General features: G+C 46.0%; 1 protein-coding gene across 3 annotated transcripts in view; it reads right to left on the bottom strand.

Annotated features, from left to right (window-relative positions):
* LOC141065385 (uncharacterized) overlaps window positions 1-17,660 on the bottom strand; it is a 55,297-nt gene that overhangs the window by 24,960 nt on the left and 12,677 nt on the right. The window lies entirely within an intron of this gene.

Here is a 17,660-nt window from a genome sequence, read left to right as displayed (position 1 = left end):
ATATACAGGATGATGGGGGAGCAGTCACATATAGAGGATGATGGGGGAGTAGTCACATATACAGGATGATGGGGGAGCAGTCACATATAGAGGATGATGGGGGAGCAGTCACATATAGAGGATGATGGGGGAGTAGTCACATAGAGGATGATGGGGGAGTAGTCACATATAGAGGTTGATGGGGGAGTAGTCACATATAGAGGATGATGGGGGAGCAGTTACATATAGAGGATGATGGGGGAGTAGTCACATATACAGGATGATGGGGGAATAGTCACATATAGAGGATGATGGGGGAGTAGTGACATATAGAGGACGATAGGGGGGTAGTCACATATAGAGGATGATGGGGGAGTAGTCACATATAGAGGATGATGGGGGAGTAGTCACATATACAGGATGATGGGGAGTAGTCACATATAGAGGATGATGGGGGAGTAGTCACATATACAAGACGATGGGGGAGTAGTCACATATACAGTATGATGGGGAAAGAGTCACATATAGAGGACGATGGGGGAGTAGTCACATATAGAGGACGATGGGGGAGTAGTCACATATACAGGATGATGGGGAGTCGTCACATATAGAGGATGATGGGGGAGTAGTCACATATACAGGATGATGGGGGAGTAGTCACATATACAGGATGATGGGGAGTAGTCACATATAGAGGATGATGGGGGAGTAGTCACATATAGAGGATGATGGGGGAGTAGTCACATATACAGGATGATGGGGAGTAGTCACATATAGAGGATGATGGGGGAGTAGTCACATATACAGGATGATGGGGAGTAGTCACATATACAGGATGATGGGGAGGAGTCACATATAGAGGATGATGGGGGAGTAGTCACATATAGAGGATGATGGGGGAGTAGTCACATATAGAGGATGATGGGGGAGTAGTCACATATAGAGGATGATGGGGGAGTAGTGACATATAGAGGATGATGGGGAGTAGTCACATATACAGGATGATGGGGAGTAGTCACATATAGAGGATGATGGGGGAGTAGTCACATATACAGGATGTTGGGGGAGTAGTCACATATACAGGATGATGGGGAGTAGTCACATATAGAGGATGATGGGGGAGTAGTCACATATACAGGATGATGGGGGAGTAGTCACATATACAGGATGATGGGGGAATAGTCACATATAGAGGATGATGAGGGATTAGTCACATATAGAGGACGATGGGGGAGTAGTCACATATAGAGGATGATGGGGGAGTAGTCACATATAGAGGATGATGGGGAGTAGTCACATATAGAGGATGATGGGGAAAGAGTCACATATAGAGGACGATGGGGGAGTAGTCACATATACAGTATGATGGGGAAAGAGTCACATATAGAGGACGATGGGGGAGTAGTCACATATAGAGGACGATGGGGGAGTAGTCACATATACAGGATGATGGGGAGTAGTCACATATAGAGGATGATGGGGAGTAGTCACATATAGAGGATGATGGGGGAGTAGTCACATATACAGGATGATGGGGGAGTAGTCACATATACAGGATGATGGGGAGTAGTCACATATAGAGGATGATTGGGGAGTAGTCACATATACAGGATGATGGGGAGTAGTCACATATAGAGGATGATGGGGGAGTAGTCACATATAGAGGATGATGGGGGAGTAGTCACATATAGAGGATGATGGGGGAGTAGTCACATATAGAGGATGATGGGGGAGTAGTCACATATAGAGGATGATGGGGGAGTAGTCACATATAGAGGATGATGGGGGAGTAGTCACATATAGAGGATGATGGGGGAGTAGTCACATATAGAGGATGATGGGGGAGTAGTCACATATAGAGGATGATGGGGGAGTAGTCACATATAGAGGATGATGGGGGAGTAGTCACATATACAGGATGATGGAGGAGTAGTCACATATAGAGGATGATGGAGTAGTCACATATAGAGGATGATGGGGGAGTAGTCACATATACAGGATGATGGGGGAGTAGTCACATATAGAGGATGATGGAGGAGTAGTCACATATAGGGGATGATGGGGGAGTAGTCACATATACAGGATGATGGGGGAGTAGTCACATATAGGGGATGATGGGGGAGTAGTCACATATACAGGATGATGGGGGAGTAGTCACATATAGAGGATGATGGGGGAGTAGTCACATATAGAGGATGATGAGGGAGTAGTCACATAGAGGATGATGGGGGAGTAGTCACATATAGAGGATGATGGGGAGTAGTCACATATAGAGGATGATGCAGGAGTAGTCACATATAGAGGATGATGGGGGAGTAGTCACATATAGAGGATGATGGGGGAGTAGTCACATATAGAGGATGATGGGGGAGTAGTCACATGTAGAGGATGATGGGGGAGTAGTCACATATAGAGGATGATGGAGGACTAGTCACATGTAGAGGATGATGGGGGAGTAGTCACATATACAGGATGATGGGGAGTAGTCACATATAGAGGATGATGGGGGAGTAGTCACATATAGAGGATGATGGGGGAGTAGTCACATATAGAGGATGATGGGGGAGTAGTCACATATACAGGATGATGGGGGAGTAGTCACATATACGGGATGATGGAGGAGTAGTCACATATACAGGATGATGGGGGAGTAGTCACATATACAGGATGATGGGGGAGTAGTCACATATAGAGGATGATGGGGGAGTAGTCACATATACAGGATGATGGGGGAGTAGTCACATATAGAGGATGATGGGGGAATAGTCACATATAGAGGATGATGGAGGAGTAGTCACATATAGAGGATGATGGGGGAATAGTCACATATACAGGATGATGGGGGAGTAGTCACATATAGAGGATGATGGGGGAGTAGTCACATATACAGGATGATGGGGGAGTAGTCACATATAGAGGATGATGGGGGAGTAGTCACATATACAGGATGATGGGGGAGTAGTCACATATAGAGGATGATGGGGGAATAGTCACATATAGAGGATGATGGGGGAGTAGTCACATATACAGGATAATGGGGGAGTAGTCACATATAGAGGATGATGGGGGAGTAGTCACATATAGAGGATGATGGGGGAGTAGTCACATATAGAGGATGATGGGGGAATAGTCACATATAGAGGATGATGGGGGAGTAGTCACATATAGAGGATGATGGGGGAGAAGTCACATATAGAGGATGATGGGGGAGTAGTCACATATAGAGGATGATGGGGGAGTAGTGACATATAGAGGATGATGGGGAGTAGTCACATATAGAGGATGATGGGGGAGTAGTCACATATAGAGGATGATGGGGGAGAAGTCACAGATAGAGGATGATGGGGGAGTAGTGACATATAGAGGATGATGGGGGAGTAGTGACATATAGAGGATGATGGGGGAGTAGTGACATATAGAGGATGATGGGGGAGTAGTCACATATAGAGGATGATGGGGGAGTAGTCACATATAGAGGATGATGGGGGAGTAGTCACATATACAGGATGATGGGGGAGTAGTCACATATACAGGATGATGGGGGAGTAGTCACATATAGAGTATGATGGGGGAGTAGTCACATATAGAGGATGATGGGGGAGTAGTCACATATAGAGGATGATGGGGGAGTAGTCACATATAGAGGATGATGGGGGAGTAGTCACATATACAGGATGATGGGGGAGTAGTCACATGTAGAGGATGATGGGGGAGTAGTCACATATAGAGGATGATGGAGGACTAGTCACATGTAGAGGATGATGGGGGAGTAGTCACATATACAGGATGATGGGGGAGTAGTCACATATAGAGGATGATGGGGGAGTAGTCACATATAGAGGATGATGGGGGAGTAGTCACATATAGAGGATGATGGGGGAGTAGTCACATATACAGGATGATGGGGGAGTAGTCACATATACGGGATGATGGAGGAGTAGTCACATATACAGGATGATGGGGGAGTAGTCACATATACAGGATGATGGGGGAGTAGTCACATATAGAGGATGATGGGGGAGTAGTCACATATACAGGATGATGGGGGAGTAGTCACATATAGAGGATGATGGGGGAATAGTCACATATAGAGGATGATGGAGGAGTAGTCACATATAGAGGATGATGGGGGAATAGTCACATATACAGGATGATGGGGGAGTAGTCACATATAGAGGATGATGGGGGAGTAGTCACATATACAGGATGATGGGGGAGTAGTCACATATAGAGGATGATGGGGGAGAAGTCACATATACAGGATGATGGGGGAGTAGTCACATATAGAGGATGATGGGGGAATAGTCACATATAGAGGATGATGGGGGAGTAGTCACATATACAGGATAATGGGGGAGTAGTCACATATAGAGGATGATGGGGGAGTAGTCACATATAGAGGATGATGGGGGAGTAGTCACATATAGAGGATGATGGGGGAATAGTCACATATAGAGGATGATGGGGAGTAGTCACATATAGAGGATGATGGGGGAGAAGTCACATATAGAGGATGATGGGGGAGTAGTCACATATAGAGGATGATGGGGGAGTAGTGACATATAGAGGATGATGGGGAGTAGTCACATATAGAGGATGATGGGGGAGTAGTCACATATAGAGGATGATGGGGGAGAAGTCACATATAGAGGATGATGGGGGAGTAGTCACATATAGAGGATGATGGGGGAGTAGTGACATATAGAGGATGATGGGGGAGTAGTGACATATAGAGGATGATGGGGGAGTAGTCACATATAGAGGATGATGGGGGAGTAGTCACATATAGAGGATGATGGGGGAGTAGTCACATATACAGGATGATGGGGGAGTAGTCACATATAGAGTATGATGGGGGAGTAGTCACATATAGAGGATGATGGGGGAGTAGTCACATATAGAGGATGATGGGGGGTAGTCACATATAGAGGTTGATGGGGGAGTAGTCACATATACAGGATGATGGGGGAGCAGTCACATATAGAGGATGATGGGGGAGTAGTCACATATACAGGATGATGGGGGAGCAGTCACATATAGAGGATGATGGGGGAGCAGTCACATATAGAGGATGATGGGGGAGTAGTCACATAGAGGATGATGGGGGAGTAGTCACATATAGAGGTTGATGGGGGAGTAGTCACATATAGAGGATGATGGGGGAGCAGTTACATATAGAGGATGATGGGGGAGTAGTCACATATACAGGATGATGGGGGAATAGTCACATATAGAGGATGATGGGGGAGTAGTGACATATAGAGGACGATAGGGGGGTAGTCACATATAGAGGATGATGGGGGAGTAGTCACATATAGAGGATGATGGGGAGTAGTCACATATACAGGATGATGGGGAGTAGTCACATATAGAGGATGATGGGGGAGTAGTCACATATACAAGACGATGGGGGAGTAGTCACATATACAGTATGATGGGGAAAGAGTCACATATAGAGGACGATGGGGGAGTAGTCACATATAGAGGACGATGGGGGAGTAGTCACATATACAGGATGATGGGGAGTAGTCACATATAGAGGATGATGGGGAGTAGTCACATATAGAGGATGATGGGGGAGTAGTCACATATACAGGATGATGGGGGAGTAGTCACATATACAGGATGATGGGGAGTAGTCACATATAGAGGATGATGGGGGAGTAGTCACATATAGAGGATGATGGGGGAGTAGTCACATATACAGGATGATGGGGAGTAGTCACATATAGAGGATGATGGGGGAGTAGTCACATATACAGGATGATGGGGAGTAGTCACATATACAGGATGATGGGGAGGAGTCACATATAGAGGATGATGGGGGAGTAGTCACATATAGAGGATGATGGGGGAGTAGTCACATATACAGGATGATGGGGAGTAGTCACATATACAGGATGATGGGGAGTAGTCACATATAGAGGATGATGGGGGAGTAGTCACATATACAGGATGTTGGGGGAGTAGTCACATATACAGGATGATGGGGAGTAGTCACATATAGAGGATGATGGGGGAGTAGTCACATATACAGGATGATGGGGGAGTAGTCACATATACAGGATGATGAGGGATTAGTCACATATAGAGGATGATGGGGGAATAGTCACATATAGAGGATGATGAGGGATTAGTCACATATAGAGGACGATGGGGGAGTAGTCACATATAGAGGATGATGGGGGAGTAGTCACATATAGAGGATGATGGGGAGTAGTCACATATAGAGGATGATGGGGAAAGAGTCACATATAGAGGACGATGGGGGAGTAGTCACATATACAGTATGATGGGGAAAGAGTCACATATAGAGGACGATGGGGGAGTAGTCACATATAGAGGACGATGGGGGAGTAGTCACATATACAGGATGATGGGGAGTAGTCACATATAGAGGATGATGGGGGAGTAGTCACATATACAGGATGATGGGGGAGTAGTCACATATACAGGATGATGGGGAGTAGTCACATATAGAGGATGATTGGGGAGTAGTCACATATACAGGATGATGGGGAGTAGTCACATATAGAGGATGATGGGGGAGTGGTCACATATAGAGGATGATGGGGGAGTAGTCACATATAGAGGATGATGGGGGAGTAGTCACATATAGAGGATGATGGGGGAGTAGTCACATATAGAGGATGATGGGGGAGTAGTCACATATAGAGGATGATGGGGGAGTAGTCACATATAGAGGATGATGGGGGAGTAGTCACATATAGAGGATGATGGGGGAGTAGTCACATATAGAGGATGATGGGGGAGTAGTCACATATACAGGATGATGGAGGAGTAGTCACATATAGAGGATGATGGAGTAGTCACATATAGAGGATGATGGGGGAGTAGTCACATATACAGGATGATGGGGGAGTAGTCACATATAGAGGATGATGGAGGAGTAGTCACATATAGGGGATGATGGGGGAGTAGTCACATATACAGGATGATGGGGGAGTAGTCACATATAGGGGATGATGGGGGAGTAGTCACATATACAGGATGATGGGGGAGTAGTCACATATACAGGATGATGGGGGAGTAGTCACATATAGAGGATGATGAGGGAGTAGTCACATAGAGGATGATGGGGGAGTAGTCACATATAGAGGATGATGGGGAGTAGTCACATATAGAGGATGATGGAGGAGTAGTCACATATAGAGGATGATGGGGGAGTAGTCACATATAGAGGATGATGGGGGAGTAGTCACATATAGAGGATGATGGGGGAGTAGTCACATGTAGAGGATGATGGGGGAGTAGTCACATATAGAGGATGATGGAGGACTAGTCACATGTAGAGGATGATGGGGGAGTAGTCACATATACAGGATGATGGGGGAGTAGTCACATATAGAGGATGATGGGGGAGTAGTCACATATAGAGGATGATGGGGGAGTAGTCACATATAGAGGATGATGGGGGAGCAGTCACATATACAGGATGATGGGGGAGTAGTCACATATACGGGATGATGGAGGAGTAGTCACATATAGAGGATGATGGGGGAGTAGTCACATATACAGGATGATGGGGGAGTAGTCACATATAGAGGATGATGGGGGAATAGTCACATATAGAGGATGATGGGGGAGTAGTCACATATACAGGATAATGGGGAGTAGTCACATATAGAGGATGATGGGGGAGTAGTCACATATAGAGGATGATGGGGGAGTAGTCACATATAGAGGATGATGGGGGAGAAGTCACATATAGAGGATGATGGGGGAGTAGTGACATATAGAGGATGATGGGGAGTAGTCACATATAGAGGATGATGGGGGAGTAGTCACATATAGAGGATGATGGGGGAGAAGTCACATATAGAGGATGATGGGGGAGTAGTCACATATAGAGGATGATGGGGGAGTAGTGACATATAGAGGATGATGGGGGAGTAGTGACATATAGAGGATGATGGGGGAGTAGTCACATATAGAGGATGATGGGGGAGTAGTCACATATAGAGGATGATGGGGGAGTAGTCACATATAGAGGATGATGGGGGAGTAGTCACATATACAGGATGATGGGGGAGTAGTCACATATAGAGTATGATGGGGGAGTAGTCACATATAGAGGATGATGGGGGAGTAGTCACATATAGAGGATGATGGGGGAGTAGTCACATATAGAGGATGATGGGGGAGTAGTCACATATACAGGATGATGGGGGAGTAGTCACATGTAGAGGATGATGGGGGAGTAGTCACATATAGAGGATGATGGAGGACTAGTCACATGTAGAGGATGATGGGGGAGTAGTCACATATACAGGATGATGGGGGAGTAGTCACATATAGAGGATGATGGGGGAGTAGTCACATATAGAGGATGATGGGGGAGTAGTCACATATAGAGGATGATGGGGGAGTAGTCACATATACAGGATGATGGGGGAGTAGTCACATATACGGGATGATGGAGGAGTAGTCACATATACAGGATGATGGGGGAGTAGTCACATATACAGGATGATGGGGGAGTAGTCACATATAGAGGATGATGGGGGAGTAGTCACATATACAGGATGATGGGGGAATAGTCACATATAGAGGATGATGGAGGAGTAGTCACATATAGAGGATGATGGGGGAATAGTCACATATACAGGATGATGGGGGAGTAGTCACATATAGAGGATGATGGGGGAGTAGTCACATATACAGGATGATGGGGGAGTAGTCACATATAGAGGATGATGGGGGAGTAGTCACATATACAGGATGATGGGGGAGTAGTCACATATAGAGGATGATGGGGGAATAGTCACATATAGAGGATGATGGGGGAGTAGTCACATATACAGGATAATGGGGGAGTAGTCACATATAGAGGATGATGGGGGAGTAGTCACATATAGAGGATGATGGGGGAGTAGTCACATATAGAGGATGATGGGGGAATAGTCACATATAGAGGATGATGGGGAGTAGTCACATATAGAGGATGATGGGGGAGAAGTCACATATAGAGGATGATGGGGGAGTAGTCACATATAGAGGATGATGGGGGAGTAGTGACATATAGAGGATGATGGGGAGTAGTCACATATAGAGGATGATGGGGGAGTAGTCACATATAGAGGATGATGGGGGAGAAGTCACATATAGAGGATGATGGGGGAGTAGTCACATATAGAGGATGATGGGGGAGTAGTGACATATAGAGGATGATGGGGGAGTAGTGACATATAGAGGATGATGGGGGAGTAGTCACATATAGAGGATGATGGGGGAGTAGTCACATATAGAGGATGATGGGGGAGTAGTCACATATAGAGGATGATGGGGGAGTAGTCACATATAGAGGATGATGGGGGAGTAGTCACATATAGAGTATGATGGGGGAGTAGTCACATATAGAGGATGATGGGGGAGTAGTCACATATAGAGGATGATGGGGGAGTAGTCACATATAGAGGATGATGGGGGAGTAGTCACATATACAGGATGATGGGGGAGTAGTCACATATAGAGGATGATGGGGGAGTAGTCACATATCGAGGATGATGGCGGAGTAGTCACATATAGAGGATGATGGGGGAGTAGTCACATATAGAGGATGATGGGGGAGTAGTCACATATAGAGGATGATGGAGGAGTAGTCACATATAGAGGATGATGGGGGAGTAGTCACATATAGAGGATGATGGAGGAGTAGTCACATATAGAGGATGATGGGGGAGTAGTCACATATAGAGGATGATGGGGGAGTAGTCACATATAGAGGATGATGGAGGAGTAGTCACATATAGAGGATGATGGGGAAGTAGTCACATATACAGGATGATGGAGGAGTAGTCACATAAAGAGGATGATGGGGGAGTAGTCACATATAGAGGATGATGGCGGAGTAGTCACATATAGAGGATGATGGGGAGTAGTCACATATAGAGGATGATGGCGGAGTAGTCACATATAGAGGATGATCGGGGAGTAGTCACATATACAGGATGATGGGGGAGTAGTCACATATACAGGATGATGGGGGAGTAGTCACATATAGAGGATGATGGGGGAGTAGTCACATATACAGGATGATGGGGAGTAGTCACATAGAGGATGATGGGGGAGTAGTCACATATACAGGATGATGGGGGAGTAGTCACATATAGAGGATGATGGGGGAATAGTCACATATAGAGGATGATGGAGGAGTAGTCACATATAGAGGATGATGGGGGAATAGTCACATATAGAGGATGATGGGGGAGTAGTCACATATAGAGGATGATGGGGGAGAAGTCACATATAGAGGATGATGGGGGAGTAGTGACATATAGAGGATGATGGGGAGTAGTCACATATAGAGGATGATGGGGGAGTAGTCACATATAGAGGATGATGGGGGAGAAGTCACATATAGAGGATGATGGGGGAGTAGTCACATATAGAGGATGATGGGGGAGTAGTGACATATAGAGGATGATGGGGGAGTAGTGACATATAGAGGATGATGGGGGAGTAGTCACATATAGAGGATGATGGGGGAGTAGTCACATATAGAGGATGATGGGGGAGTAGTCACATATAGAGGATGATGGGGGAGTAGTCACATATACAGGATGATGGGGGAGTAGTCACATATAGAGTATGATGGGGGAGTAGTCACATATAGAGGATGATGGGGGAGTAGTCACATATAGAGGATGATGGGGGAGTAGTCACATATAGAGGATGATGGGGGAGTAGTCACATATACAGGATGATGGGGGAGTAGTCACATGTAGAGGATGATGGGGGAGTAGTCACATATAGAGGATGATGGAGGACTAGTCACATGTAGAGGATGATGGGGGAGTAGTCACATATACAGGATGATGGGGGAGTAGTCACATATAGAGGATGATGGGGGAGTAGTCACATATAGAGGATGATGGGGGAGTAGTCACATATAGAGGATGATGGGGGAGTAGTCACATATACAGGATGATGGGGGAGTAGTCACATATACGGGATGATGGAGGAGTAGTCACATATACAGGATGATGGGGGAGTAGTCACATATACAGGATGATGGGGGAGTAGTCACATATAGAGGATGATGGGGGAGTAGTCGCATATACAGGATGATGGGGGAGTAGTCACATATAGAGGATGATGGGGGAATAGTCACATATAGAGGATGATGGAGGAGTAGTCACATATAGAGGATGATGGGGGAATAGTCACATATACAGGATGATGGGGGAGTAGTCACATATAGAGGATGATGGGGGAGTAGTCACATATACAGGATGATGGGGGAGTAGTCACATATAGAGGATGATGGGGGAGTAGTCACATATACAGGATGATGGGGGAGTAGTCACATATAGAGGATGATGGGGGAATAGTCACATATAGAGGATGATGGGGGAGTAGTCACATATACAGGATAATGGGGGAGTAGTCACATATAGAGGATGATGGGGGAGTAGTCACATATAGAGGATGATGGGGGAGTAGTCACATATAGAGGATGATGGGGGAATAGTCACATATAGAGGATGATGGGGAGTAGTCACATATAGAGGATGATGGGGGAGAAGTCACATATAGAGGATGATGGGGGAGTAGTCACATATAGAGGATGATGGGGGAGTAGTGACATATAGAGGATGATGGGGAGTAGTCACATATAGAGGATGATGGGGGAGTAGTCACATATAGAGGATGATGGGGGAGAAGTCACATATAGAGGATGATGGGGGAGTAGTCACATATAGAGGATGATGGGGGAGTAGTGACATATAGAGGATGATGGGGGAGTAGTGACATATAGAGGATGATGGGGGAGTAGTCACATATAGAGGATGATGGGGGAGTAGTCACATATAGAGGATGATGGGGGAGTAGTCACATATAGAGGATGATGGGGGAGTAGTCACATATACAGGATGATGGGGGAGTAGTCACATATAGAGTATGATGGGGGAGTAGTCACATATAGAGGATGATGGGGGAGTAGTCACATATAGAGGATGATGGGGGAGTAGTCACATATAGAGGATGATGGGGGAGTAGTCACATATACAGGATGATGGGGGAGTAGTCACATATAGAGGATGATGGGGGAGTAGTCACATATCGAGGATGATGGCGGAGTAGTCACATATAGAGGATGATGGGGAGTAGTCACATATAGAGGATGATGGGGGAGTAGTCACATATAGAGGATGATGGAGGAGTAGTCACATATAGAGGATGATGGGGGAGTAGTCACATATAGAGGATGATGGGGGAGTAGTCACATATAGAGGATGATGGAGGAGTAGTCACATATAGAGGATGATGGGGGAGTAGTCACATATAGAGGATGATGGGGAGTAGTCACATATAGAGGATGATGGAGGAGTAGTCACATATAGAGGATGATGGAGGAGTAGTCACATATAGAGGATGATGGGGGAGTAGTCACATATAGAGGATGATGGGGGAGTAGTCACATATAGAGGATGATGGAGGAGTAGTCACATATAGAGGATGATGGGGAAGTAGTCACATATACAGGATGATGGAGGAGTAGTCACATAAAGAGGATGATGGGGGAGTAGTCACATATAGAGGATGATGGCGGAGTAGTCACATATAGAGGATGATGGGGAGTAGTCACATATAGAGGATGATGGCGGAGTAGTCACATATAGAGGATGATGGGGGAGTAGTGACATATAGAGGATGATGGGGGAGTAGTCACATATAGAGGATGATGGGGGAGTAGTCACATATAGAGGATGATGGGGGATTAGTCACATATAGAGGATGATGGGGGAGTAGTCACATATAGAGGATGATGGGGGAGTAGTCACATATAGAGGATGATGGAGGAGTAGTCACATATAGAGGATGATGGGGGAGTAGTCACATATAGAGGATGATGGGGGATTAGTCACATATAGAGGATGATGGGGGAGTAGTCACATATAGAGGATGATGGGGGAGTAGTGACATATAGAGGATGATGGGGGAGTAGTCACATATAGAGGATGATGGAGGAGTAGTCACATATAGAGGATGATGGGGGAGTAGTCACATATAGAGGATGATGGGGTATTAGTCACATATAGAGGATGATGGGGGAGTAGTCACATATAGAGGATGATGGGGGAGTAGTCACATATAGAGGATGATGGGGGAGTAGTCACATATACAGGATGATGGGGGAGTAGTCACATATAGAGGATGATGGGGGAGTAGTCACATATAGAGGATGATCGGGGAGTAGTCACATAGAGGATGATGGGGGAGTAGTCACATATACAGGATGATGGGGGAGTAGTCACATATACAGGATGATGGGGAGTAGTCACATATAGAGGATGATTGGGGAGTAGTCACATATACAGGATGATGGGGAGTAGTCACATATAGAGGATGATGGGGGAGTAGTCACATATAGAGGATGATGGGGGAGTAGTCACATATACAGGATGATGGGGGAGTAGTCACATATACAGGATGATGGGGGAGTAGTCACATATAGAGGATGATGGGGGAGTAGTCACATATACAGGATGATGGGGAGTAGTCACATAGAGGATGATGGGGGAGTAGTCACATATACAGGATGATGGGGGAGTAGTCACATATACAGGATGATGGGGAGTAGTCACATATAGAGGATGATTGGGGAGTAGTCACATATACAGGATGATGGGGAGTAGTCACATATAGAGGATGATGGGGGAGTAGTCACATATAGAGGATGATGGGGGAGTAGTCACATATAGAGGATGATGGGGGAGTAGTCACATATACAGGATGATGGGGGAGTAGTCACATATAGAGGATGATGGGGGAGTAGTCACATATAGAGGATGATGGGGGAGTAGTCACATATAGAGGATGATGGGGGAGTAGTCACATATAGAGGATGATGGGGGAGTAGTCACATATAGAGGATGATGGGGGAGTAGTCACATATAGAGGATGATGGGGGAGTAGTCACATATACAGGATGATGGGGGAGTAGTCACATATACAGGATGATGGGGGAGTAGTCACATATAGAGGATGATGGGGGAGTAGTCACATATAGAGGATGATGGGGGAGTAGTCACATATACAGGATGATGGAGGAGTGGTCACATGTAGAGGATGATGGGGGAGTGGTCACATGTAGAGGATGATGGGGGAGTAGTCACATGTAGAGGATGATGGGGGAGTAGTCACATGTAGAGGATGATGGGGGAGTAGTCACATGTAGAGGATGATGGGGGAGTAGTCACATATACAGGATGATGGGAGAGTAGTCACATATACGGGATGATGGGGAGTAGTCACATATAGAGGATGATGGGGGAGTAGTCACATATAGAGGATGATGGGGGAGTAGTCACATATACAGGATGATGGGGAGTAGTCACATATAGAGGATGATGGGGGAGTAGTCACATATAGAGGATGATGGAGGAGTAGTCACATATAGAGGATGATGGGGGAGTAGTCACATATAGAGGATGATGGGGGAGTAGTCACATATAGAGGATGATGGGGGAGTAGTCACATATAGAGGATGATGGGGGAGTAGTCACATATACAGGATGATGGGGGAGTAGTCATATATACAGGATGATGGGGAGTAGTCACATATAGAGGATGATGGGGGAGTAGTCACATATAGAGGATGATGGGAGAGTAGTGACATATAGAGGATGATGGTGGAGTAGGCACATATAGAGGATGATGGGGGAGTAGTCACATATAGAGGATGATGGGGGAGTAGTCACATATAGAGGATGATGGGGGAGTAGTCACATATAGAGGATGATGGGGGAGTAGTCACATATAGAGGATGATGGGGGAGTAGTCACATATAGAGGATGATGGGGGAGTAGTCACATATACAGGATGATGGGGGAGTAGTCACATATAGAGGATGATGGGGGAGTAGTCACATATACAGGATGATGGGGGAGTAGTCACATATAGAGGATGATGGAGGAGTAGTCACATATAGAGGATGATGGAGGAGTAGTCACATATAGGGGATGATGGGGGAGTAGTCACATATAGAGGATGATGGGGGAGTAGTCACATATAGAGGATGATGGGGGAGTAGTCACATACAGAGGATGATGGAGGAGTAGTCACATACAGAGGATGATGGGGGAGTAGTCACATATACAGGATGATGGGGGAGTAGTCACATATAGAGGATGATGGGGGAGTAGTAACATATAGAGCATGATGGAGGAGTAGTCACATATAGAGGATGATGGGGGAGTAGTCACATATACAGGATGATGGGGGAGTAGTCACATATAGAGGATGATGATGGAGTAGTCACATATAGAGGATGATGGGGGAGTAGTGACATATAGAGGATGATGGGGGAGTAGTGACATATAGAGGATGATGGGGGAGTAGTCACATATAGAGGATGATGGGGGAGTAGTCACATATAGAGGATGATGGGGGAGTAGTCACATATACAGGATGATGGGGGAGTAGTCACATATAGAGTATGATGGGGGAGTAGTCACATATAGAGGATGATGGGGGAGTAGTCACATATAGAGGATGATGGGGGGTAGTCACATATAGAGGTTGATGGGGGAGTAGTCACATATACAGGATGATGGGGGAGCAGTCACATATAGAGGATGATGGGGGAGTAGTCACATATACAGGATGATGGGGGAGCAGTCACATATAGAGGATGATGGGGGAGCAGTCACATATAGAGGATGATGGGGGAGTAGTCACATAGAGGATGATGGGGGAGTAGTCACATATAGAGGTTGATGGGGGAGTAGTCACATATAGAGGATGATGGGGGAGCAGTTACATATAGAGGATGATGGGGGAGTAGTCACATATACAGGATGATGGGGGAATAGTCACATATAGAGGATGATGGGGGAGTAGTGACATATAGAGGACGATAGGGGGGTAGTCACATATAGAGGATGATGGGGGAGTAGTCACATATAGAGGATGATGGGGGAGTAGTCACATATACAGGATGATGGGGAGTAGTCACATATAGAGGATGATGGGGGAGTAGTCACATATACAAGACGATGGGGGAGTAGTCACATATACAGTATGATGGGGAAAGAGTCACATATAGAGGACGATGGGGGAGTAGTCACATATAGAGGACGATGGGGGAGTAGTCACATATACAGGATGATGGGGAGTAGTCACATATAGAGGATGATGGGGAGTAGTCACATATAGAGGATGATGGGGGAGTAGTCACATATACAGGATGATGGGGGAGTAGTCACATATACAGGATGATGGGGAGTAGTCACATATAGAGGATGATGGGGGAGTAGTCACATATAGAGGATGATGGGGGAGTAGTCACATATACAGGATGATGGGGAGTAGTCACATATAGAGGATGATGGGGGAGTAGTCACATATACAGGATGATGGGGAGGAGTCACATATACAGGATGATGGGGAGGAGTCACATATAGAGGATGATGGGGGAGTAGTCACATATAGAGGATGATGGGGGAGTAGTCACATATACAGGATGATGGGGAGTAGTCACATATACAGGATGATGGGGAGTAGTCACATATAGAGGATGATGGGGGAGTAGTCACATATACAGGATGTTGGGGGAGTAGTCACATATACAGGATGATGGGGAGTAGTCACATATAGAGGATGATGGGGGAGTAGTCACATATACAGGATGATGGGGGAGTAGTCACATATACAGGATGATGGGGGAATAGTCACATATAGAGGATGATGAGGGATTAGTCACATATAGAGGACGATGGGGGAGTAGTCACATATAGAGGATGATGGGGGAGTAGTCACAAATAGAGGATGATGGGGAGTAGTCACATATAGAGGATGATGGGGAAAGAGTCACATATAGAGGACGATGGGGGAGTAGTCACATATACAGCATGATGGGGAAAGAGTCACATATAGAGGACGATGGGGGAGTAGTCACATATAGAGGACGATGGGGGAGTAGTCACATATACAGGATGATGGGGAGTAGTCACATATAGAGGATGATGGGGGAGTAGTCACATATAGAGGATGATGGGGAGTAGTCACATATAGAGGATGATGGGGGAGTAGTCACATATAGAGGATGATGGGGGAGTAGTCACATATAGAGGATGATGGGGGAGTAGTCACATATAGAGGATGATGGGGGAGTAGTCACATATAGAGGATGATGGGGGAGTAGTCACATATACAGGATGATGGAGGAGTAGTCACATATAGAGGATGATGGAGTAGTCACATATAGAGGATGATGGGGGAGTAGTCACATATACAGGATGATGGGGGAGTAGTCACATATAGAGGATGATGGAGGAGTAGTCACATATAGGGGATGATGGGGGAGTAGTCACATATACAGGATGATGGGGGAGTAGTCACATATAGGGGATGATGGGGGAGTAGTCACATATACAGGATGATGGGGGAGTGGTCACATATACAGGATGATGGGGGAGTAGTCACATATAGAGGATGATGAGGGAGTAGTCACATAGAGGATGATGGGGGAGTAGTCACATATAGAGGATGATGGGGAGTAGTCACATATAGAGGATGATGGCGGAGTAGTCACATATAGAGGATGATGGGGGAGTAGTGACATATAGAGGATGATGGGGGAGTAGTCACATATAGAGGATGATGGGGGAGTAGTCACATATAGAGGATGATGGGGGATTAGTCACATATAG

The sequence above is a fragment of the Dendrobates tinctorius genome, unplaced genomic scaffold (genome assembly GCF_039654945.1).
Source record: "Dendrobates tinctorius isolate UK_male_01 unplaced genomic scaffold, ASM3965494v1 ptg000251l, whole genome shotgun sequence".
NCBI lineage: Eukaryota > Metazoa > Chordata > Amphibia > Anura > Dendrobatidae > Dendrobates > Dendrobates tinctorius.
The sequence above is the reverse complement of the archived record's forward strand: the minus strand, read 5'-3'. Positions and strand labels throughout refer to the sequence as shown.